This window comes from Canis aureus, chromosome 3, assembly GCF_053574225.1.
Source record: "Canis aureus isolate CA01 chromosome 3, VMU_Caureus_v.1.0, whole genome shotgun sequence".
Lineage (NCBI taxonomy): Eukaryota > Metazoa > Chordata > Mammalia > Carnivora > Canidae > Canis > Canis aureus.
In genome coordinates, this window is record NC_135613.1 from 2,798,970 (window position 1) to 2,823,499 (window position 24,530).

The following is a 24,530-nucleotide window of genomic DNA, read 5'->3' on the forward strand; positions in this document are numbered from 1 at the left end:
GTATGTTCATGGTTATATGTAAGCATTATGGCGGTGATCTATAACCTCCATTTCTCAAATGTTACACAGGATGGTTTTGAAAGGAAGATGTTGATTCAAATTGCAACTGGAAAGGTATAGGAAAAGAAAAATGGATTGACACCGGTTGATTTTCAATTTAACTACATTGAGAGAACTTTGTTTTCAAGACACGTATCTCATGTACGACTGCACAAGAACATGGCAGAAAACGGAAGTACAAAATATAGGCCTCTAAATATCAATTCAATTATAGACAACATTACCTCTTAAAACTCTGGAGCAATGGTTCAACCACACAAGGAAGCTGGTATAAGCTGGGACTATCTAGGAAAACCAAGAGTCATTCACTTTACACAGAAATCTCTTAAAAGGTGTCCAAGCTCATTAGTCACCCAGGTCATGCAAATTAAAAAACAATTCTCTTTTAAAAAAAATGATATTCTATCAGAACAGGTTATTGTTTTCACCACCTAATTGACTCTCTGATTCTGAACTTGTTCCACTCCCAACCAAAAAGAGTGTGAATTTTTTTATACTATAGTCATTGTTTTATTCTTAAAGGATAGAATAGTGCCTGACAGTTATAGGACGTACTCATATTCATGAAATGATAGAGTAAATAAGTGATTGCAAAGAAATACAAATAAGTTAATCTGGAAGAAGTGTTCAAACTCTCCAGGTCCATTTATCCTTGTGGTGAAACCCAAGTCAAATACCCTGGTCCCCGGTAATGTTCTGAAAGGTCAGTGGGATGGTCCTACCCACTAATGTGTGATGGGTGGCTATCTGGGACTATTTGGGACCACTGGGACACCTAGTTTTCTTTTGCAATATCTAAATATATTTGAGATTGACAATAATCTGATTTGGCTTCATGAATATTATATGGGCATGAAAAGAATACCCATATGTTGCTGCCAGAGAATTACGTTGGCTCTAAAACAAAACAAACAAAAATAAAAATGAAACAAAAAGCCAGCAGCTCAAGTAGGAACTCATGGAGGAAATTCTTTGTCCATGTATTTCCATGACCAAGCAAGATGCCTGTGACAGAAAGACGGTCAGTTATTATCGACAAGTATAATAACTAATTCAATCTAACCACTTAGTATAGAAGCCTCATCTCCAGTATTTCTAACACATAGTTTTTCTTCTCTATAATTATAATGAATGAGGACTTTGAAAACCAGGGGCACAGAAATGCATCCATGAACGTGATAATGTCATATAGTCGATAAATATGCAATTAATTTAAATGATGTCTATCAGTGCTTATGTTGAATATATATATTTCAGGCTAGGTATACAAAGTTGATCCTCTGCACAAAAATTTGGGAAGTGTCTATTGAAATTGCTCAGTGAAGAAAAAAAAGTACGTGCATTGGACTCCTATTTCTGACCTCCGTAACGATCGACTTGGGTCTACACTGCTTTTGTATATTGTTCAGAATCCTTTAGTTATTGGCAGACATCGCTGCTTGGTTGGTATGGACAGCATCCCAAGGTTATCACTGAAGTCACCTTGCAGGGGTTATGTTTTAAAAGGCTTACTTGTAGGGGTAACATGGAACGGGCCAAGGATACACTGCGGATGGCGTTCCGTCCGTCACTGGGGAGGAAGGTAAATGATTCTCCAAGTAACTGTCAGAGACACTACAGAGTATTTTCTTGTTGCTATTTCCTATGTTTCCATCACACACTGAAAATAAATTTTAAAAATTGAGACTTTGCTCATTTAAATGTATCTCAAATGATTACTTATCCCATAAGAACATAAAGATTATGTTAAAAAAGTTGGAAAAGACAAAAAACAAATTCAGAAAGTCATATGAATAATATAACTACATCTGTGTTTTATCAATAAAACTTGATGAGGCAGAAATTATATTTTCTCCCGGAGGCACTGGAACTAGTACACTCATAACGCTGTGATTGTATTCCTGGTGTCATGAACGAGGTTAAAAACTGTATCTATGGTGTTCTTCCCAGCACCCAGAATACTAATGTACTAGCAGGGGGTTATCTCTTCTGGGCTGGAAGGATTGAATCTGGGAAAATGAGAAGAACGTGGGTGATTCATCTACTTCAGACACCTGAAAATTTTTAAAAAGGAAATGCTACCTATGTAAGTAGACCTTTTCTTTTCTCTTAGAGAAATCTAGTCTGCCCCTAAGATTGACCACGCGGCTTCGTCTGAGCTGCAGACACACAGCAACGTGTATCTCGAATTGGGGTTCAAGGGAAATCTAGATAACAAGGACTTGGAAAGCTAATTAGGATGCAGGTCCCCGGGCCACACCCTGAAAAGTAATGAGTTCTCATCCCTGGGGAATAGCCCACAGAGTTGCAATTTTAACTAGTTTCCCTGACGATTCTGCGATTCACTCGAGAATGTGAAGTACCCTGCTACCCACCGTTCTCAAACTTCACCAGGTTCCAGAATCACCCTAGGACCTGTTAAAACACGGATTGCGGAACCTCCTCAGTTTCTGATTTGGCGTATCTGAAGTGGCACGTGGGAAGTGGCACGCCTAACAAATTCTTGGGTGGGACTAGTGCTACTAACCAGAGAATAATAGTTTGAGAACCTCTGCTCCACAAGAATGCTTTTCAAACCTAAGCATATGCAAGAATTTGCCTGCAGATTTTGTTAAAACAAAGATTCTAAAGTCCTGCCTCCAGGAATTTTGGTTCAGTAGCATCTGGAGTGGGGCCTGATAACATTTCTAACAAGTTCCTAGATAATGACTTATGGCGCTTTGTTAAGAACTACAAATCTTCAATTCTATTAAGCACCTGGACTACGGAATTGAGTCAATTCCTTCCCCCCTGGTTTGTCTATCCATTTCCAGTTCACCAAATATAATGAAAAATGCTAAGAGGAAAAAAAAAATTGCTTTCAATTCTATTAGCTGCAGAGCAGTTATGAGCACACTGTGTTCTGCAGGGTAGTTGCTGGCTAGCAGGGTTGGCTCGTCCAGCAGCCGACTCATCACACAACCTGAGACACTTCATCTCTTCTTACTCCACTAGCTATTCGAAAGCCTTGTCCTGATTGTGTATCCACTGGTTGGGACAGGAAAGAAAAGATATGTCAAGTGCCTAACAGGCAAATTGTCATCACAGATTAAACTTCGGGGTATGAGAGACTGATTGGTGGATGCACTGTGTCAGTTAAAAAAATTTAAACAAAATATATCCAAATGGTATATATCCAAATGATAACTGCTGCTAGTAAGAGATAAATACACAATCTTAAAAATTGTGTGATTCAAAGTAAAGACACTGAGCAATCTTTTGTTTTGTTGAGAATGTTTTCTGTTGCATTTAAAATAACAAGAATCAAAAATAAATAAATAAATAAATAAATAAATAAATAAATAAATAAATAATAAAATAACAACAATCAATAGTATATTAATAAAAATTAGTATATATTTTGAGGAGGGAAATTCACGAATTAGATAGCTGACAAAACCAGTCAAGGAAATATAATCTAATTTTTTTTTCCCAAATGTTTCTGGCTCAAAGGTTCTGGTCAATGATATAAAATGACAAGCAAATAATAGAGTACATGATGAATATATTGTTTCTGTAATTTCAGCAGATTAAAAAAAATAAGAAAAAATTATGTCATCAAAAATGATATATTATCTATGTGTAAGTGTCATGTGCAATTTGGTCTAAAAAAAAATTTTTTTAACATGCCTCAGATCTGCCGTGAGCCAAAATAATGTTTCACTTCTTTGGTAATGCCACTTGTCAAAAGAGCAAATATTATTCTGATCAATAATAAATAATAGTAGTTGTATTTTTTTTCTAGACGTTTTCAACTTAAAGGGAATGTACTAACACTACTATCCCCTCTCCATCCCCCAACACACACACATACCCACGGCAAGCATGGAAATGCAGCTCTGGTTTGTTTTATAATGAACATCAGTGGGGAAAATAGTTAGAAATATATTTATGCAAAGCGAAAGTGAATGAAACATATTTTATAACAGGTTAACCTGGTTTCAGTCATAAACAAACAGAAGGCAGAAAATTATTTATGCAAGATACAATTCAAAATCTCATTTAACCGTCAGAACAATTTGCAAGAAATTCATTTTAGAAATGAAAATACTGTAGGAGAGGGACAGTCTAATATTTGGTTCATCTGGAAGCTTATAGGAATTATGCCTGGTTCTTTATGTACGTGATCTAATTTTGTTTTCAGAATGATAATCTATAAAATGGACCTCTGGGAAAAGGCAGCAACTCTATCTGACGACTTAGAAAAATACCCACTTCAAGGGTTCTAGAGTAGAATAAAGGAGTTAAGAGCTGGATAATGATTAGTTAGCACTGTGGTTGGCATAGAAGATAGACACATATATACATCCACAGATAGGTAGATAGATACCCACACCCATGAAATGTATACATATATACAAATATATGCACATAGATATACATATAGAGAGAAGGAGGTATATATGCACATATATATGTACATATATGTATACAGAGAGGGGGTATATATAAATATAAATATAGATGCCTATGTACATAAGATATATACATATTTAGAGAGAGAGAGAGCATGCATGAGAGTGGAAGGGAGGTATATATATATATATTTAAACATGCTTTTGCATACACACACGTATACTTGTATATGCATCTGTACAAGGTGTATGTCTGTACATACATATACGGTGCTATTTACTATATATGGGATAACAAGTTTATACTATTGTTCTTTTAATAAGAACAATTCAAGATGGAGCCTAGCGATTAAATAAATTGTAATTTATGGCTTTGGAATAATATTACTGAAATGACACTGGTATGGACTTATGCTCGAAGGTAATGATCCTTTGTACATCTATTAAGCATTTTCAAAAGATACTACCCCGGGCCCCCGGGTGGCTCAGCCAGTGAAAGCAGCCGATCTGTGATTTCTGCTCAGGTGGTGATCTCAGGGCCCTGGGACAGGCTCTGCACTCAGCTGGGAGTCTGCTTGAGGATTCTCTCTCTCCCCCTCCCAGTGCCCTGTCCCCTGCTCACGCTCTGTGTCTCTCTCCAAACTAAATCAATGAATCTTAAAAAATAAAATAAAAAAGATGCTTCCCTTGTCATAGGAGATGTAAATTTCTATTTCTCAGATAAACAGGATAGGTTGAAATATCTGCTTTGAAATTTCTAGACACACAATGGTGTGCTGGCAAATATATGTACAGGGATGTAAGGCATATTATACTCTAACAAATATTACTGATAACACTGATTCCTTTAATTTAACTTAGAGATACGTTAAAGAAATACTATGATAGTTCAATTTTATTGGCAATTTTGTATATTAAAATGAATGGTGTTAGTTTTTAGGGAACTGCTGTATTTATGGAACCTTTTCCTGAAATGCATCATGAATCTTCCAAGGGTTGAGTAAACTGAAAAAGAAAAAGCAGTTGTAAAGTCTGGTGACCAAAGATGTGTTTTTCAAATGCCAATAGTCAGAGATAAAATTTTAGGAGATTACGATAATATTGATCAGTTGTTTTGAGATAATGTTCTTTTGCATCAATAGCAATAAAAGATAAGTGAGGAATGATTAGATACCCCATGACAGGAGACTGTCTTGGGAAATATGTATACAGATCCATTTTTAATTTTGGAAATTCTGTAATCCATTTTCATTTCAGCTCATAATATGTTGATAGTGGGTTGCAGGAAAAATGCCATTAAGATTACTTGTTTATACAATTTTCTGCAGTAAATGAATTGATCTTTTCACTTATTTGATTTGTGATGATGGCATTTGTCATGCTTCCTTAGGACTGCAATCCAAATTTTAAGAAACCTCTGGCATGAGGAGTGACAGGAAAAATAATGAAAGCTTGTTTCCAGTGTACCTCTTGACGGATGCTATGATTATCTCTTTTATTTGCTTAAAGGTTTTATTTAGGCATTCCTTAAAAAAGAAAAAAATAAACTGGAGAAAAAATACTCTTAAAAACTGTAGTATTAAGTAGTCTCTATTAGGGTCAATATCCAGTTGTATTCCTACTTTTCTTTTTCCCTAATACTAAAACTTCCAGAAGATATAATGTAGCTTATTCAAATCAAGAAGGAGCTTGCTTCATATTGAGGGCTTAGAAAATCCAAATGGCCTAACGTAATGTGTGGTGGAGTTCAGGCATGGATGGCCCCAAGGGAAAGGAAAGAACACAGTCAAATGCTTTTGGAAAATGAAGAATTATGAGGGAAAAATACACTCTAATTTTGGCTACAGAATTGAAGCCTCACAGGTTAAGTGTGGAATGATTAGTCCTATAGAAGCCTCTGTACCTTGATCATGGGATGATTTTTGAAGACAGGGTACTCAGGGAGAGTTTCTTTTCTTTTCTTTTTAAAGATTTATTTATTTATTTTAGAGAGAAAGAGAGAGGGAATGCCCATGAATGGAGAGGAAGGGCAAAGTGAAAGGGAATATGAATCTCAAGCAGACTCTCCTCTGATTGCAGAGCCGTGTGGGGGGCTTGGTCCCAGGACCCTGAGATGGTGACCTGAGCCGAAATCAAGAGTCAGATGCTTAACTGCCCAGGCGCCCCTGGGGTACTCAGGTATAGTTTCCAACTGTGCCATCTCCTAGTTTCCTGACATCGCTTATTTAATCTCTCTGTTTCAGATTAATGATTTCTAAAATGAGGGTCATAATCATCTTGAAATATATGTTTACTATGATAATGAGCAGTGATGAGAAGGAGAAGGATATCAGAGGCCATTATGAATCTTTTTTTTCATAAAGTAGAACGTACCACTAATAACAAAGAGGAAATAATAATCAAACAATAATCAATCAATAATCAACCAATACCATCCTACAATGTCTGGTAGCATCTTCTGGCAAATAAACTTTTTTATTTATTTTATTTTATTTTATTATTTTATTTTATTTTATTTTATTTTATTTTATTTTATTTTGTTTTATTCTACTTTATTTTAATCTCAGCTATCTCTCTGTATCCTTCCCAGTCCAATGAGCTGTTCAGGTGACGACTTCCTATTTCATGTGACAGAAAGTGGTGTGCTAGTGAATGCTGGAGAACTGGTCCTGGAGGAGTGGAAGAGGGGCTTGCTTTATAACACTTGCCAATTTCTGTGGTGTAAATGCTTCCAACATAACCAATTGCAAACTACCATTAGTTTAACAATCACTTAATAAAATGCTTAAAAATTTAACAACTGTCTTTAATGAGCCAGTTAAACTGATTCTACACATCATTATCAGCTCCTAAAATTGTTATCTTTGCTGGTCTTTCAGGTTCCCTTTTCAGAAACCACCCTCAATTCCACGGCAGCAAAAATATGACTTTTTTTTCCCCTGTGGATTCATCTTTGCTCCCTGATACACGGATTTATTTCTCTTTACTAACTTTTTAATAACTGCACAAATAACACATTGGTTAACTAAAAAAAAAAAGACAAAACTAGAAGTTTCATTAAAACATCCATATATTCCATTTTATTTACTGCTTCTCCCTTAAGTGTCTCTGGGGAAGCAAAACCGACCAGGTCCTTGACTCCAATGAGCTTATATTTTATCAGAGAAAAAAAAAAAAAAGTGAATACAAAGCTGCAGAGGGAATGTAAAAATTCAGATGGATATGTGCTCGGGAAGAGATTTATATGGTCAAGTAAGTCGGTAAGATCTGAGACAGCTGCCGAGGGAGTGAGGCTTGGGCTGAGATCTGAGGAAGGCATAGGAAGGAACCAGGAGAAGATGGAGCAGTTCAGGCAGAGGGATGACACGGGCAAACAGCAGAGGTAGGGAAAGGCCAGCCTGCAGGGGGCAAAGGCCATGGGATTTTAAATGGAGCGGCAGCGTATCACTAGGCATATTAAAAACAAAACAAAAACAGGAACGAGATAAAACTACGCTAGGAAGCCTTTTGTATTGGCCACACTAAAGAACGTAAGGCAATCTGACCATTTGAGTCATTGCTCAGCCGCAGAGTTAGTGAAAGAACTTGAACTAGATTTCATTTTTTCTCTGATTTTCATGTAGTATAATTAAAAAAAAAAAAAACCCTCAGTGATACCACTATATATAATAAACTATGATACCACTAAAATACCCAGTGGGAATCAACCCCCCAAGATATGAAAGTGATTATTTGACAACAAATGGCAATAATATATTTTTCTATTAAAACTTTTAAATGCAAAGTACTTGAGGAAAAGAAACTTGATGAAGTATCTAGAGTTTTGCAACACATACTGATGTACACTGACAGTGCTTACTTACATCTGCCTTACAACCGGCTTCAGCTTTTTCCAAGAAATAGCTAAAGGAAGGCATTCCTTCTATCTCTTCCTGATTGCAGTTAATTTAAGTCATACTGTATTATTTATTAGCTAACATAACAAAAATCTGTTTTACCGTCCTACAGATTACGAGGTTAATTATTACAATAGGAAAGGAAATCCTACAACTAAATACAGACTCTCCAAGGGAAGCCGGGTTTTCTCCAAATTTGTATTACTGTTTATCTTTCCCTTGTCTATCCCTACTCATACCATACGTGCACCATCCATTTCCACAAACATCCAGAGACACAAATGTGCTTGCACACATAATGACAGAAACCGATGTTAGTGGAGAGCTCACGAATGATCAGCATAGCTTTAAGCGCTTGACGTGCAATACCGTGCCTGTTCCATGCAAATCCTATGAGGAATACAGAATTATCAACTCGATTACGAATGAAAGAAACTCCACAACGAAAGAAAGCAAAAAGAAGCATGTGAGAAATTAGGAAGGTGGAAGAACCACATTCCCAGTTACTGAGGGTCTAGAGTAAATTTTTTAAAAAGCTTTGAGTTAAAAAAAAAACAAAAAACAGAAATATACAACTGCACACAAAGGCAACTTTGCAAACTGAATTAACATTATTATTATTATTATTATTAATTATTATTTCATTATTTGTGATGAGTAGATAATGAACTAGTCTGGCCAAAAAAAGAACAGTTATTCAAGTATTCAAGAAAGGACAAAGTTCTAGAATCCAGTTTGTAAACTGAACATCAAGCAAAACATTGTAAACAGCACCAGTGGTAAATAGATCCTAGTTTGACAGGTCTCGGTAGATATCTTCTCCTTGGATATATTATAATCAAAAATTACAGGCAGTTTCCCTTGCTTGGGTTTTCTTGTTTACATTAACTACTGAGACTCTTTAGAGCTTAAATACCATACGGAGACCAGAGTCTTGCTGACTATTCCAGCATAGTGTGTGCACAGCAACTTTTTTAAGAAGCATAATAGTTTTAGCAAAGGTGCCTTGGGCATATTACGAAGATGCTATTAGAAGCATGCTGCTTTCATAGTTATTGATTCTCATATGTATCTGGTAAGGGCTGAACATCCATACATATTTGTTTATTGGCATTATGCCATAAACATCCTTGAACCTACACGGAGCCAAACTCAGCCATGAGAAACAGAAGGTTAATTCCTCCAAAATGTGACCATCCCTGGGTCGGTAGGAAACGAGTACAAGATAATGAAACTAATTGCTTAGCAAATATTTGGGAATGTGTCATTACCTTCACTTAACTACTTGAAATTATCCAAATCTAGTTCCATAAGGCTGTTGTGCAAAGCAATTTCTGATAAATAAATTCATTCACGTATTCATTCCAAATCATTTATTTATCTTCCTTTGCACTGCCCTTGGAGGTGGCGGTGACCTCTTATTTGAAAAAGTAGCTAGAATGAAGCATCTTTTGAAAACTGGTATCATGTTAAGGATGGAAAATACATCTGACATTAGACAAACCAGTATGTCATAATTAGGCATTAATCATAGCACTCAAGGTGGGGAAAAAAAGTCAAGAGCCAGATTTTAAAATCCAATGTTGATTATAAAAGCAACACAATGACAAAGAACCTGTGCCCAGCAGCACCCAACAGTTTCTGGTATCCCCAATGAGTAACCACAAATGCAAAACATTATTTTACTAGACAAACTGGGCACACCATTCCCTCCAAGACTAATAAAATCATTTTGGCAAAAGCAGCTGACACGTGGGACACGACAGTCAAGCCTGATATTGTAGAGCCAAAGAAAGAGAAGGAAATGAGAAGCTTTATTTTCTTAGAATCTAGCAGGACTCTTAGACAACATGGATGTGCTTCATATCATGTTTTATAAATAAAGACAATAAAGCATATCTCTCATGCTTACTAAGAATTGTACTGACTGCAGTCAAATATTGACTTCTTAGTCGTGAATTAGATTTTGGACAACAATGAAAAAAATTCTCATTGCAATTATGAAGTTCAACTCATTGAGCATTCTGTTATTTTTTTCATCATACATCACTTCCAGAAAATTAGATTTGTTTACATGGCTTATACATCAGTTATGATATTCAATGGCAACAGGAAAATGGATATTACTCAATATTCAAGAGAGGGTATGGGCAAGACAGAGGGATGGTGATGATGATGATGATGATGATGGATAAGACACTTGGACTTTGGGGATCCCTGGGTGGCGCAGCGGTTTGGTGCCTGCCTTTGGCCCAGGGCGCGATCCTGGAGACCCGGGATCGAATCCCACGTTGGGCTCCCAGTGCATGGAGCCTGTTTCTCCCTCTGCCTGTGTCTCTGCCTCTCTCTCTCTCTCTCTCTCTCTGTATGACTATCATAAATAAATTAAAAAATTTAAAAAAAATGCAAAAAAAAAAGACACTTGGACTTTAAGTAGCTTCACTATGATGAACAAGAAAAAAATATCTACTCAGTAATTATAAAACACAGGATAAGCACAAGCTTATAGTTTCAAATAATTTTATAACAATTGAGGCATGATTAATTCATTCAGGTATGGGGCCGCCTGGGTGGTTCAGTGGTGGAGCGTCTGCCTTCGGCGCAGGGCATGACCCCGGGGTCCTGGGATCGAGTCCTGAGTCAGGCTCCCTGCATGGAGCCTGCTTCTCCCTCTGCCTGTATCTCTGCCTCTCTCTCTATGTCTCTCGTGAGTAAGATAAAATAAAACATTTTTTTAAATCATTCAGGTATGGAGAATTAGTATATAATTCATAAAATGAATGTGTGAGGCCGCCTTAAAGGATAAGTAAGACCTATCAACATAACACATGAGGATATAAGTATTTTGGGAATGTATGAAGAAATGGCCTGATCAGATTTCCAGGCACGTGAGAATACGTCCTGTGATGATGGTGAGAAACGCAATTAAATTAATGCACAACACATCAATTTCTTTGTGGGAGAAATGGGGTTATTTGTCTGACAGCCAAGACTGTGAATATCCTTTCTTCTTTGTAGTAAAAGAACACCTCTGATATGGGTGGTAATATGCCCAGGTACAACTATCTCCATTTTTAGTGAGACTCACACTAGCTGAGTGAATGGCCAATGAAATGCAGTAGAAAGCCATTAAGCAGGACTTCCACAAACTCTTTTTAAAGGGAATTAAAACAAACAAACAAAAAATAAAATAAAATAATAAATAAATAAATAAATAAATAAATAAATAAATAAATGGAATTCAAGGGGCACCTGGGAGGCTCAGTGGTTGAGTCAAAGGCAAACGCCCAAGGTCGTGACCCTAGGGTCCCAGGATCGAGTCCCACGTTGGGTCCCGCATGGAGTCTGCTTCTCCCTCTGCCTGTGTCTCTCATGAATAAGAAAACATTTTTTAAAAACATAAAGGGAAATCAATTAGAAGGCTTCTTTTGCCCTTCCCTTTCCTTCCTTCTTCCCGTCTTAAACACTGATTGGGTGACTGGTGTCCCAGCAACCACATTTCAGCATGAGAACCAGGGTCATATTTTAGGGATAATGGAGTTTAAGACCGATGCCAGTGACACTGGGACCACAACATCAGGTTTGGACAACCTACCTCTGTGTTTCTAGTTATGTGTGAGAAGAATACATTTATGTCTTGTTGAACTCAGTATTTTTAAGATTTCAAGGTACAAAAGTAACCCTGAAGATGTATACTGAGGTTCACAAATTATTTGCACACAAGGATAAGTTTAATTTCTGAGGCGTATTAGGCACTTAACATTTGTAGGTAAGTGAGTCTATTACGATACACTGACCGTGTCGCCAGAAAATTGAGGAGCTTCATTTAGATACGTACGTTCAAGCTTTTTCTTGGAGAAGCAGGACTAGTTAGTATTCACAGCCACATCTATGGAAACCCAGGGGGAATTTGTTGTAGAATGATTCTAAAACTTTAACATGCAACAACTTTTAAAAGAACTTTACTTTGATATGCAAGTGCTACTCAAGCATCATCAACTTTGAGATTTCCAGATATCTTTCTTGCTCTAGGACCAAAAAGCACAAAGTCTGTGGAACATGAAAGTAATGAAAGTACCAAAGCATCTGTCAAAACCTCCCACGTATTCCAACCTGGTCTCATGGCCTGAGCCCGGGGCCTTCCTTCTGACCAATATGCCCATCCTGTGCTTATTTTCAGCTCTTTCTTTGTGTCTTTTTTTTTCCCCCTGATTTTGCCAAGTCAGAGTACCTGAGGTCTGTGCTTGCCACACAAAGGTTTTCCAGTGAATTGCTAAAATTATTAAAAATCTGTGTGAACATTTGTTGGGATTTGTTACAAGCCACCTATTCAAAGGGGAGACAAAGTGGAGCCCATATTGAGAGAAATGGAACAGATGGTTAAAAACAAGCAATCTGACATTCCTGGACAATTGCAATGTTTATGTGAATGAGAGAGAGGAGATAAGATACTTTTTTCTCTCCCCACAAAAGAACATCACATTAGAATTTTCAAATAACTTTTTCTATTACCTAGTTTTATCCCAGCATTACCATCTAAAAAAGGCAATCCGAAGGTCATTTTCCATTGTTATTTTTTAACAAATGAGAATTCTGAGGCTCTAAGAAGTTAAATAACTTGTTTAAATTACTGTAGGTAGTAAGTGCTTTATTTTATTCCTAGGACTTATTACTACCAAGGAATTGATTTGCAAATACATATTTATCTTTTCGTGAAACGCAAGTGCAATAAAGTCAAGTTTTGAAACGTAAGTACAATAAAGTCAAGTTTTTGCTGTTTGATTTACCTCCAAACCACCTGCGATGAGAACAGCCACCGTCTCTTAGTGGGTTACAAAACTAACAAGTGTGTGTGCATTGGTGTGTGTGGACAATACGGTGTCAGAAGAGTGAACGGCGGGCTGCGTGACTGTAAGACCAGGTTATCCACGACGCCGTGACTTGTGAGTTGTTTTCTTATCATGGTACCATTGCAAGGATTAGAATATCTGAATCCTGTCTGAAATTCAGTTCTCTTCCACATGAAAAGGAAGACATGCAAGAGCCGAATGGGAATCAAAGTTGCATTTTATCCATAGATGTCTAAGTGGTTAATATTCTAATTCAGATCCCGATTAAACAGCTGAGTAGAAACCCTGATCAAAAACAAAGCCTAATTACAACCTTTGTTCCTCCCCTCTGTCTAAATAATTGCGAGCAATATGCTTAGCTGTAAATGGAAGAGAATGAGAGGCAGGGTAACCCGGAGGAGGAAAGGGAGACTGGCTCACCCCAGCGGTAAGCCTCAGCTCAAATACACCCATTTCGACTGTGGAAAAGACAGTTTGGCTACTGTCCTCTGTGGGTGTAGGACCGAAAATGACTGTTTATGAAATGAATGTGGGGCACCTGGGGAGCTCGGGGGTTGAGCCTCTGCCTTGGGCTCAGGGCGTGACCCTGGGGTCCTGGGATGGAGTCCCCTATCGGGCCCCCTGAGGGGAGCCTGCCTCTCCCTCTGCCTGTGTCTCTGTCTCTCTCATGAATAAATAAGTAAAATATTTTCCAAGAATGAATTTTAAAAAGGGAAATGTGTGAGAGTATTAGGGAAGAGTCTGGGTTTTTTAGTGTGGGTTTTGTGTGTGTGTGTGTGTGTGTGTGTTTTCTTTTTTACCATTTAAGACAATAATCTCACTCATTATTTTCTGCAGCCAAATTCCACTATGTTCTGACCAGTCTTATCACCAATATGTTTCTTAGAGGATAAGGACAGAAGAGGAGGTTCATAAAGGACTTCAGCGTGCAAATCTATCTTGTGCAAAGGAAGGAATATTTGGGGTCATCTCTTCTAGAATCTTCCCTTATTAATCCTGAACCAAAAATCTACAGGTGAGCAAATTCCTCTGGTTTATTGTTGTTATATGGAGGAAGGATAAAAGGAGGGACTGATTCTCTGGAGACCAAAATAAAAGAAAGTAATTAAAATTTGCCTCAAACCATATCCTTCCAGAAGGCCTGTGTGCAACACGGTGCTTTGGTGTGCCACATACAAAGTTCACAGTATCTCTCCCTTCTGGAAACTCACAATCAGACAGTGATACTGAAAAAAAAAAATCAATGGCAATATGAGATGAAATTGTAGAAATGATCAAGCAATTACATCTCGTTCAATCTGAGAGCTTAGACACTCTGCATGTCTTTTTCTACCATAAAAGTGATGTGCACTCAACGTGTCTTGATAATTGCCTCTGGTCGTCGTTTTAGTTTATGGAATGGAAAGACTTGTTAGGTGCTGGCAACGACCTTGGAGGTTTGCATAAAAGGTGAAAAGGTGTAGTTGATAAAGATTTACCAAGCCATCATTTTTATATGTAAAAACAATAGGAGGGTAAGGAAGACAGAATGAACTCTCCATGGCCACACACCTCAGTTAACGGCAAAGACGATCCATAACATGGGTGAGCTGAATCCTACACTATTCATTTTTTATCTCATATGTTCGCTTAATTAAGCTATTTCCAATTCAATGTTTTTGATTTATTGCGTTGCGTCCCTGTGTCAGCACATACACGCTTTTTACTTCCATGACTTCTCCAGTGCAACCGAAAATAGTCACACTTAAAATATAGTGAAAGGGACTGATAATTATAATTTACTCCTATAAGAATGGTGTCTGAATGTTCCTCTGGGCTATGCCTGGGCCATGGTAGGGTTCAAATATCTCTCAAAAATGGCAAGATAATCATAACTCAAAACTAACTTATATTCCTTTTCATTGCTCCTAATATAAAAATTTCCCATTTCTTTCTTTATTCTCTTTCAAGCACTTTGTTGTCTCAACACACTGTCACGAGTTGAAATATAAAAAGCAAATAAAGCAGGAAAGAGAAGGAAAACACCAAGTTTCTAGGTTTTTATATTTCAAAGCTACAGTCCTCAGGAAAACTATGAACATCAGGGTGTAGGAAAAAAATGGAAGAAAATAAATAAATGGGCACAGAAAAAGGAGAGAGTCTCCTCTCCCTACTTCTGACACCACCTCTTCTGTGGATCATGGAAAACAGTATTTTTCTGTGAAGGCAGGAAAAATGGATCACAGCAGAGTTATCAATAAGTCCTACATGGAGATGCAAAAAAAAAAAAGGAAAGAAAGAGAAAGAAAGCCAGCCTCTTTCCTGTTTCTAGAGCAGAGTCTTTAGAGGACAGTAAGACGTGAGAGAGGGACAGCGTGCGTGGCCAGGGTAGGCAGATAGGAACAAAGTTACCCAAGTGGAAATGCTTGGGTCCCAGCAGGGCACGGAATCAGTATAGTATTCTAGTGCCTCCAAGTGGTAAATTTATGTAGTAAAGAAATCGTTCAAAATTGAAAGGTTAAGAATTACAGATTCCAGCATATCTGAATGAGGATCTATGTGCAAAAATTGGAAAATAAGAGCCATCTGCCTTCCCCACCCTAAATTTAAGTTATGTCCAGCCCTTCAGAAATGAAACTCAGACATCCAGTTTCCGGCCAAAATTTGAAAAGAAAAAAAAGAAAAAGAAAGCTTCAAATAGACTGAGATTAAGTTTCTGCCACCACAGTGCTGTAACGAAGACTTACAATGGAAATAACCTTGATTTAATTCAAAAAGAAACAACAAAGAATACGACTTTGTGAACTGGATTCCATACCTGTCACAAAAGTAATAATCTCTCAAGATCCGACACTCTTCGACAAATTTTGTTGTTTCTCTGCATAAATTCTGCAATAAAGAAGTTACAGTCGATCATCTACCTCAAAGTATTTGCTGTGTGCCCTAGAAGCAAATTGTTTTATTATCAGATGGATGGACACTGATGCTGATGTCAGTCTGTGACATCTCTTGTTTGCATTTTTCAGTTTATGCGACCATTTTGGCCTGGTATAAGAGAGGGTATAGAATTCATAGTCTGATAATCCTGTGAAGAAAAAAAAACTTATACCAGTAATTGTGTGATCCTCATGTCCCTTCTCTGTTAAATATTCACATCAATGCTATTCCATCTTTTGAAAAACTGCAGGGACCTGCTTTTATTGAGCATATGAAGTCCTCTATGCTTCTCAGGCTCCCACTTGACCCCAGAAGGCTCACATCTGTCAACGCCGTTTCTTCTTGAAGAGAATGACAGAAAGGAGAATTCTGTGAATCAGAATATTCCCTGTATCAGTAAACAGTATGTGTTCAGTCTTGTGTTTATCATAGAGGTTGACAGATATGAACTCCAAATAGAAAATGCAGAGAAAGAAAGAGGGTAAGAAGTCATCATTGGATTTCTTGGTAGAGTCAACATGTTGGAGATGCAAAATATGTGTTTTGACTCCCCTTCCTAAGCAATATTAACAACTTTCCATAATCTGAGGATGCTTTGCATAATTATTTTTTTAAAAAAAAGATTGTATTTATTTATTCCTGAGAGACCCAGAGAGAGAGGCAGAGACACAGGCAGAGAGAGAAGCAGGCTCCCTGAGGGTGGCCTGATGTGGGACTCGATCCCAGGACCCCCGGGTCACTCCCTGGGCCAAAGGCAGATGCTCAACCACTGAGCCAGCCAGGCGTCCTGCTCTGTATAATTCTTTCAAAATACTGCATTGTATTTTGTAATTCCATTTGTGTTTCTATGGCTCATTTTTTAAAATATCTGATCCACTAATTAAACAGTAAAGTCCACAAAAACAATGAGCACACCATTTTCTCTGTCTTACGATCCCAGAAATTATGATAGTACACGACACATAGTAAATGCTAAATAAATAATTTTGATTGGAATTTGAAATTGTCTTCTAAATTACAATTGTTTGAGTCAATCAGCCATTTGGCAAATGACTGATTAAGAATCATGATATAGGGATCCCTGGGTGGCGCAGCGGTTTAGCGCCTGCCTTTGGCCCAGGGCGCGATCCTGGAGACCCGGGATCGAATCCCACGTCAGGCTCCCGGTGCATGGAGCCTGCTTCTCCCTCTGCCTGTGTCTCTGCCTCTCTCTCTCTCTCTCTCTCTCTCTCTCTGTGTGTGACTATCATAAATAAATAAAAATAAAATAAATAAAAAATAAAATAAAATTTATAAAAAAAAAAAAAAAAGAATCATGATATATACCAGGTAAAGATGTACTGCATCCAATATTGTTAATGTGGAGGAAAAGCCAGAAATCTCTGTGTCCATAGCTAGAAATAATACCTTATTTCTGCAAAAGAAAATAGAATGTTATCAATGCTGATATTATGACATTAATAAATATTGACTAATAATACTTTTGTGTATGTGTGAGTCATCTCTCCTGCTAGAAACCTTCATTCCTGGCATTACAGACTAACAAAAGTCACACAATCCACTGAAGTGTGTATAGAACTTATAGTCTGTGATAGTGCTAGACCCTTTTATTTAATTTGATTCGGAAACTTAGGGCATTATTCCATAGCACAGATCCTCATTTTCTTAATTAATAAAACAAGGATGCTGACGTCAACAACAGTGCACTGATTAGATAGCCTAACTTGTAAAATATCCTAGATCTGTGCATAATAGGTTCTCAGGAAATACTAGCTCGAGTCCTCTCTTGTTTGCATTTTTCAAAAGCTGCCCTTGGGAGCACCTGGGTGGCTCAGTGGTTGAGCGTCTACCTTTAGCTCAGGTTGTGATCCTGGGGTCCTGGGATCGAGTGCCAAGTCGGGCTCCCCACAGAGAGCCTGCTTCTCCCTCTGCTTGTATCTCTGCCTCTCTCCCTGTGTCTCTCATGAATAAATAAAATCTTAAAAAAAAAAAAAAACTGTCCTTGGAATTTTACATTTTATATAGCAGAATAAATTCCCCAAGGGACATATTTCCTACAGATGACAACTAGAAATCTAGACAAAATGCAAAGAGAGAGCAGTAGGGGAGAGAGAGAGGGAGAGACAGACAGACAAACAAGAATGGCCTCTAGGTGCTGGCGAGTGAACAAGGGTATGCATTTTGGAGTGAGCCAAAACTTGAAATTGGAGCCCAGCACAAGGAGAATACTCTGTCATTGCAGCTTTGGATTAAGGGGGGGTCACTATCCCAGTAGGGGGAGAACAGCTGAATCATTGTTTGAAAATGTACTATGTTTTGAAGGAAACAACCAACAAAACTAAAAGGCAACCAAGGAATGGGAGAGGATATTTGCAAATGATATATCTGATGAAGGGTTAGTATCCAAGATCTATAAAAGCAAACTTATCAAACTGAAGAACCCCAAAATAAACAATCCAGTTAAGAAATGGACAGAAGACATGAACAGACATTTTCCCAAAGAAGACCTCCAGATGGCCAACAGCCACATGAAAAGATGCTCCGCATCACTTGCCATCAGGGAAATAAAAGTCAAAACCACAAGGAGGTCCCACCTCACACTTGTCAGAACAGCTAAAATTAACAACAGGAAACAACAGATGTTGGCGAGGTTGCAGAGAAAGGGGAGCCCTCTTGCACTGTGGGTGGGAATGCAAACTGCCTCAGCCACTCAGAGAACAGTGTGGAGGGTCCTCAAAGAGCTAAAAATAGAACTGCCCTAGGACCCAGCAATTGCACTGCTGAGGATTTACCCCAAAGGATACAAAAATACTGATTTGAAGGCACATGGATCCCGATGTTCACAGCATTGTCAACAATAACCAAATTATGGAAAGAGCCTAAATGTCCATTAACTGGTGAATGGATAAAGAAGATGTGGTGAATATATACACATATGTACGTATAATGGAATATTAGCCATCAAAAAGAATGAAATCTTGCCATTTGCACTGGCATGGATGGAGCAGGAGTGTATTATGCTGTGAAATAAAACAGAGAAGAACAAATACTATACGATTTCCCTCATATGTGGAATTAAAGAAACAAAACAGATAAACATAGAGGAAGGGTGAAAAAAGAGAGGGAGGCAAACCATGAGAGACCCTTGACTATAGAGAAGAAATGGAGGGCCCCTAGAAGAAAGGTAGGCAGGGGATGGGCTAAATGGGCGATGGGTATTAAGGAGGGCGCTTGTGATGAGCCCTAGGTGTTAATTGTAAGGGATGAATCACTAAATTCTACTCCTGAAACCAATATTACACTATATGTAATTAACTAGAATTTAAATAAAAACTAAAAAAAAAAAGAAAAAGAAAGTATATTATGTTTTGGACTGAGGGAGGAATCCCAGAAAAGAGAGGGATACACACAAAGTAGGACTCCAAATTCTGTGTGTAAATTCTGCCCAAATCTCCCTTTGTCTAGCGAGCTGCTTTCAAGAAATTTCAAAGGATCAAACAAATTAAAATACTTTTCAACCTATCAAGAATGATGAAACTATCCCCGTAGCTTCCTCAAACCTCAAAATATTTTTTCAGAAAATATTTCGAACAAATTCATGTCAACAAATTTGACAACAGATGAAATGGACAAACTCCTTTAGAAAATCAAGATACAAAATTGATGCAAGATAAAACAGAAAATCTGGATAGCCCCAGTGTATTCAAAAAATTGAATCTGTTACTAAAAAAATGTTACCAAGAAAATGTGAGCCCCAGATGCTTTTGCAGGTAAATTCCACCAACCATTCAAGGAAGAAACAGCCCTAATCTTACACATAAACTTTCAGAATATATATATATAGAAAAGAAGGAAATTCTGAATTAATTTGAAGAAGCCAACATAACACTAATATCAACAACTTGACAAAAACATTTTTATAAAAGCAAATTACAGATTAATGTTCCCAAGAAGACATGTACAAACATCTTTAATAATTGTAAATTAAATCCAACAATATACTAGAACAATAGCATATCATGATCCATTAAAGTTTGTCCCAGAAAAGCAAAGTCAGAATAATATTTGGAAATCAATTAAAATAATTCACCATATTAACAAAAGAATAGCCATAGAATCATGACAACAAATACAGAAAAAGTATTTGACATGTGTCGACACCCAACACCCATTGAAAATACAAACTTTCAGAAAATTAGGGACAGAATGAACTTAGTCTTTCAGATAAAGGGACTTATACAGAAAACTGAGACTTAACATCAGAGTAAATACTGAATGTTTTCTAATAATACTGGAAACAAGGCAACAATGTCTACATGGATCTAACAGAATGTGGATGTGTGTGTGTGTGTGCATGTGTGTGTAACTGTGCACATAATGTGTTTTCAACAAAATTGTCAGGGTAATTTGTTGGAGGAAAAGTTTTTCCAGCAAACTCTGGATGGAAATGTTTGATATCCATATGGAACAAAAAATAATAAATTTGTCCTTTACCTCATACCATATGCATAAATTAAGTAAAACTTGATCATAGTCCTATACATAAAAGTCGGACTTCTATATCTTCTAGAAGAAAACATGGAAGAAAATCTTGATGAACATACATAACAGGCATTTTTTTTAGATCAGATATACTTTTTTCTAAAGATTTTATTTATTCATGAGACACACACAGGGAGAGAGAGAGGCAGAGACACAGGCAGAGGGAGAAGCAGGCTCCCTGTGGGGAACTCAATGCGGGACTCGATCCCAGGACCCTGGGATCCTATGAGCTAAAGGCAGATGCTCAACCGCTGAACCACCCAGGGTCCCAAGGATACACTTTCAAAAGTACAGCTTGGCGGCACCAGGGTGGCTCAGTGGTTGAGCATCTGCCTTTGGCTCAGATTGTGATCCAAAGGTCCTGAGATCGAGTCCAGCATCAGGCTCCTTGTAGGGAGCCTGCTTCTCCCTCTGCCTGTCTCTCTGCCTCTCTCTGTGTGTCTCTCATGAATAAATAAATAAAACCTTTAAAAAATATTTAAAAAGAGTACAGTTTGGAATTAGTGATTTTTTTTTAAATGTTACCTCTTCAACAGATGCATATTTGTAAAACATTTCTGATAGAGGAGTCTAATCCAGTGTAGACCAAAAAACCAAATTTGGAAATGGGCAAATGACGTAAATAGACGTAATGGAGTTCAGGAGATCCTACCCCAAAATATGACACTGTGGCACACTGAATACTTTAAGCTAAGCTAATTTGAGAAATTGCATCTGCAGGAAGAAATTTCTGACCTTCCTCTGAAATAGCTCATAAAACCCTCCATGAGACATGCCCTCCCTGTACTTGGGGAAAAGGAACATGCTTATCTCCAAGACGCCTAGAGCAATCTGAACAGGACTTGCTTGGTCCCCTGGCTTACGACCTTTAGATCTTGTCCTTTTCTCTCGCCTCATTCTTCCATCACCCCACTTTTCATCAAGTTTCGCATTAGAACACTCAAGTTTCACTGCTTCCTGGGGTTTCTTACCCTAAGAAGGCTCTTGTGTCCTACAAAACTGACATTAAATACATTTGCATGCACTTCTTTATATCCTGTGTCACAGGGACCCCAGCCAATAAATTGGAAGAGTAGAAGAAAAAGAAAGTTTCCTTCCATACAGGCACCCCACAAGTGAAGAAAAACGATTGAACCGTAAGGGAAAAAAAAAATTCGATATTATTAGGCATCAGGGAAATGCAAACTAAAACCCCAGTGCCACGACACACCTATTAGGAGGGTGAAAATTAAATGAGTTGATGGTACCAAGAACATTAGCAAGAGCAAGAGCATTGACAAGAGCTCACATACATGTTGGCAAAAATATTAACTGGTAATACCACTTCTTACAACTCTTTTAAAACTTCTCTAAAATGTCAAGCATGCAGTCACAATATGACCCATATTTAGCAAAGATAAATGAAGATGCATGTTCACACAAAGTCTTGCACATGATGACTGCAACAGCTTTATCTTCTAATAACCAAAACTCTAAATGCTGCGGATGTCATTCTAATTTATTAGACAACTTGTAGTTGGCTCTCTCGGTTAAAAAATAAAAATAAAAAAGAGGAAACAGGGAAGGAAGAGGGAAGGAGGGAGGCCTAAAAGCATGGGTGCATTTTAAAAATATTTTATGATGGGGGATCCCTGGGTGGCGCAGCGGTTTAGAGCCTGCCGTCGGCCCAGGGCCTGATCCTGGAGACCCGGGATCGAGTCCCACATCGGGCTCCCTGCATGGAGCCTGCTTCTCCTTCTGCCTATATCTCTGCTTCTCTCTCTCTCTCTCTGTGCCTCTTGTGAAGGCACAGAGAATAAAAAATAAAGAGAATTCTTTATTTAAAAAAAAAAAAGAATAAATAAATAAAAAATAAAAATATTTCATGGAGTGAGGAAACCAGGATACAGAAGAATGCATGCCACAGGCAAGCATAAAATCACACATAGTAAAAAAAAAAAAAATAAATAAATAAATAAATAAATAAATAAATAAATAAATAAATAAATAAATAAAATAAAAAAAAATCACACATAGTGAGATACAAAGAGAAGAGCGATGGCCCGGTGACATGGAGAAACTTGGGCGTGATGCAAGTGTTCTGTGCCATGATGGTGGTGGTGGGTCTGCTTGCTTACTGCACCTGCCCACACTCACTGTTTGTACGATTTAAGTGGATTCAGTTAATCATATATTACACATGCTTGTAATACACATAAAACACCACAGTAAAACGGATTAAAGAAAAAACTCCCATGAGCAAACATGAACCTTGGACATAGAACATTATTGAATGAATGAGTTTATTCCGATTTCCTCTCCAGCAGAGAAATGCCCACTTACATAGTATTCCAGGCTGAAAGATGGATACAAAAATAAGAAATGAGTGATTGAAGTATATAATAGGACTTTTAACAAGTAAGATATAGACGTAATGCACATTTTCAAAATTAAAGAAAATAAGGCCCACCCCCAGAAAGAAGGAAGGGTGGGGAAGAGAAAAAGAGAAATATGGTTACAAATCCATTTAAATTCCGAATCCTGCCAGCCCCATCTCCAAACTGCTTCCACCCCTTCCAGTTACGTGATGGGGGTTTGAAGTGTTTGAGCTGCACTGAGTTGGGCTCCTCGGATCTTCAGTGGACATGCATATATCCGTGTTCTGGAATCGCTATTAAAATTCTAAACTAAATAATAATAATAATCATAATAATAAGTAAATAATAAATAAATAAAATTCTAAACTTTCTGGGATCCCTGGGTGGCTCAGCAGTTTAGCGCCGCCTTCAGCCCAGGGCGTGATCCTGGAGACCCGGGATCGAGTCCCACGTCGGGCTCCCTGCATGGAGCCTGCTTCTCCCTCTGCCTGGGTCTCTGCCTCTCTCTCTCTCTGTGTCTATCATGAATAAATAAATAAATAAATAAATAAATAAATAAATAAATAAATCTTAAAATAAAATAAAATAAAATTCTAGACTTCCTGAACAAAACTTATTTGATGCTTTTAATAAATGGTGCTCACTCAGTTGGATACCCACATAGGAAACATATATCTCGCCCTCACCTCTTATACTCAAAAGTCAATTTGCGATGGATTGCAGATCTAAATATGAAAGACAAAACAGTAAAGCGTCTCGATACAAATAAAGGGCAGCGAGCATCTTTATGAATTGAGGTAGACACATGCATGTGTATGTGTGTGTGTGTATGGTATGTTCACCAATAGGATACACACACACACATATATATGTGTGTGTGTGTGTGTGTGTGTGTGTGTGTAAAATATTCCCTAGTAACACTATTCACGTTAACGAAGCATGAGAAGTTTATGGGATGTGCTAAGGGCCGGATTCTTAGCCTGCATGCTGGTTACCATGAAACATTCAGTTCATGAAGCTTTACTAAGCTGAATACTTACGGTATATGTACTCTCCCCCATATATAATACAGTTTAGTAAAAAAACATAAAACATCACAATATCTGGCATAGATATAGTAATTAGCCGATGAATCCATATGTCGTTATTATTGTTGTTATTTTTTTTTCTTTTAATGATTTTATTTATGTATATCAGAGAGAGAAAGAGAGGCAGAGACCCAGGCAGAGGGAAAAGCAGGCTCCATGCAGGGAGCCCCACGCAGGACTCGATCCCGGGTCTCCAGGATCACACCCTGGGCGGAAGGCAGGTGCCAAACCGCTGAGCCACCCAAGGATCCCGAATTATTGTTGTTATTATAACTACGTATGTCTTCCTTGGAAGTGATGGTCTGAAAAATGTCTTGTGATCTCTACTTGTGCTACTTTATAATTTGTTTTCATATGCATTTATCTTAGAAATTTTCATGTTTAAAAAAATAATGTTTTAACATTTCTCTCCTTTTACTGTGAGTTC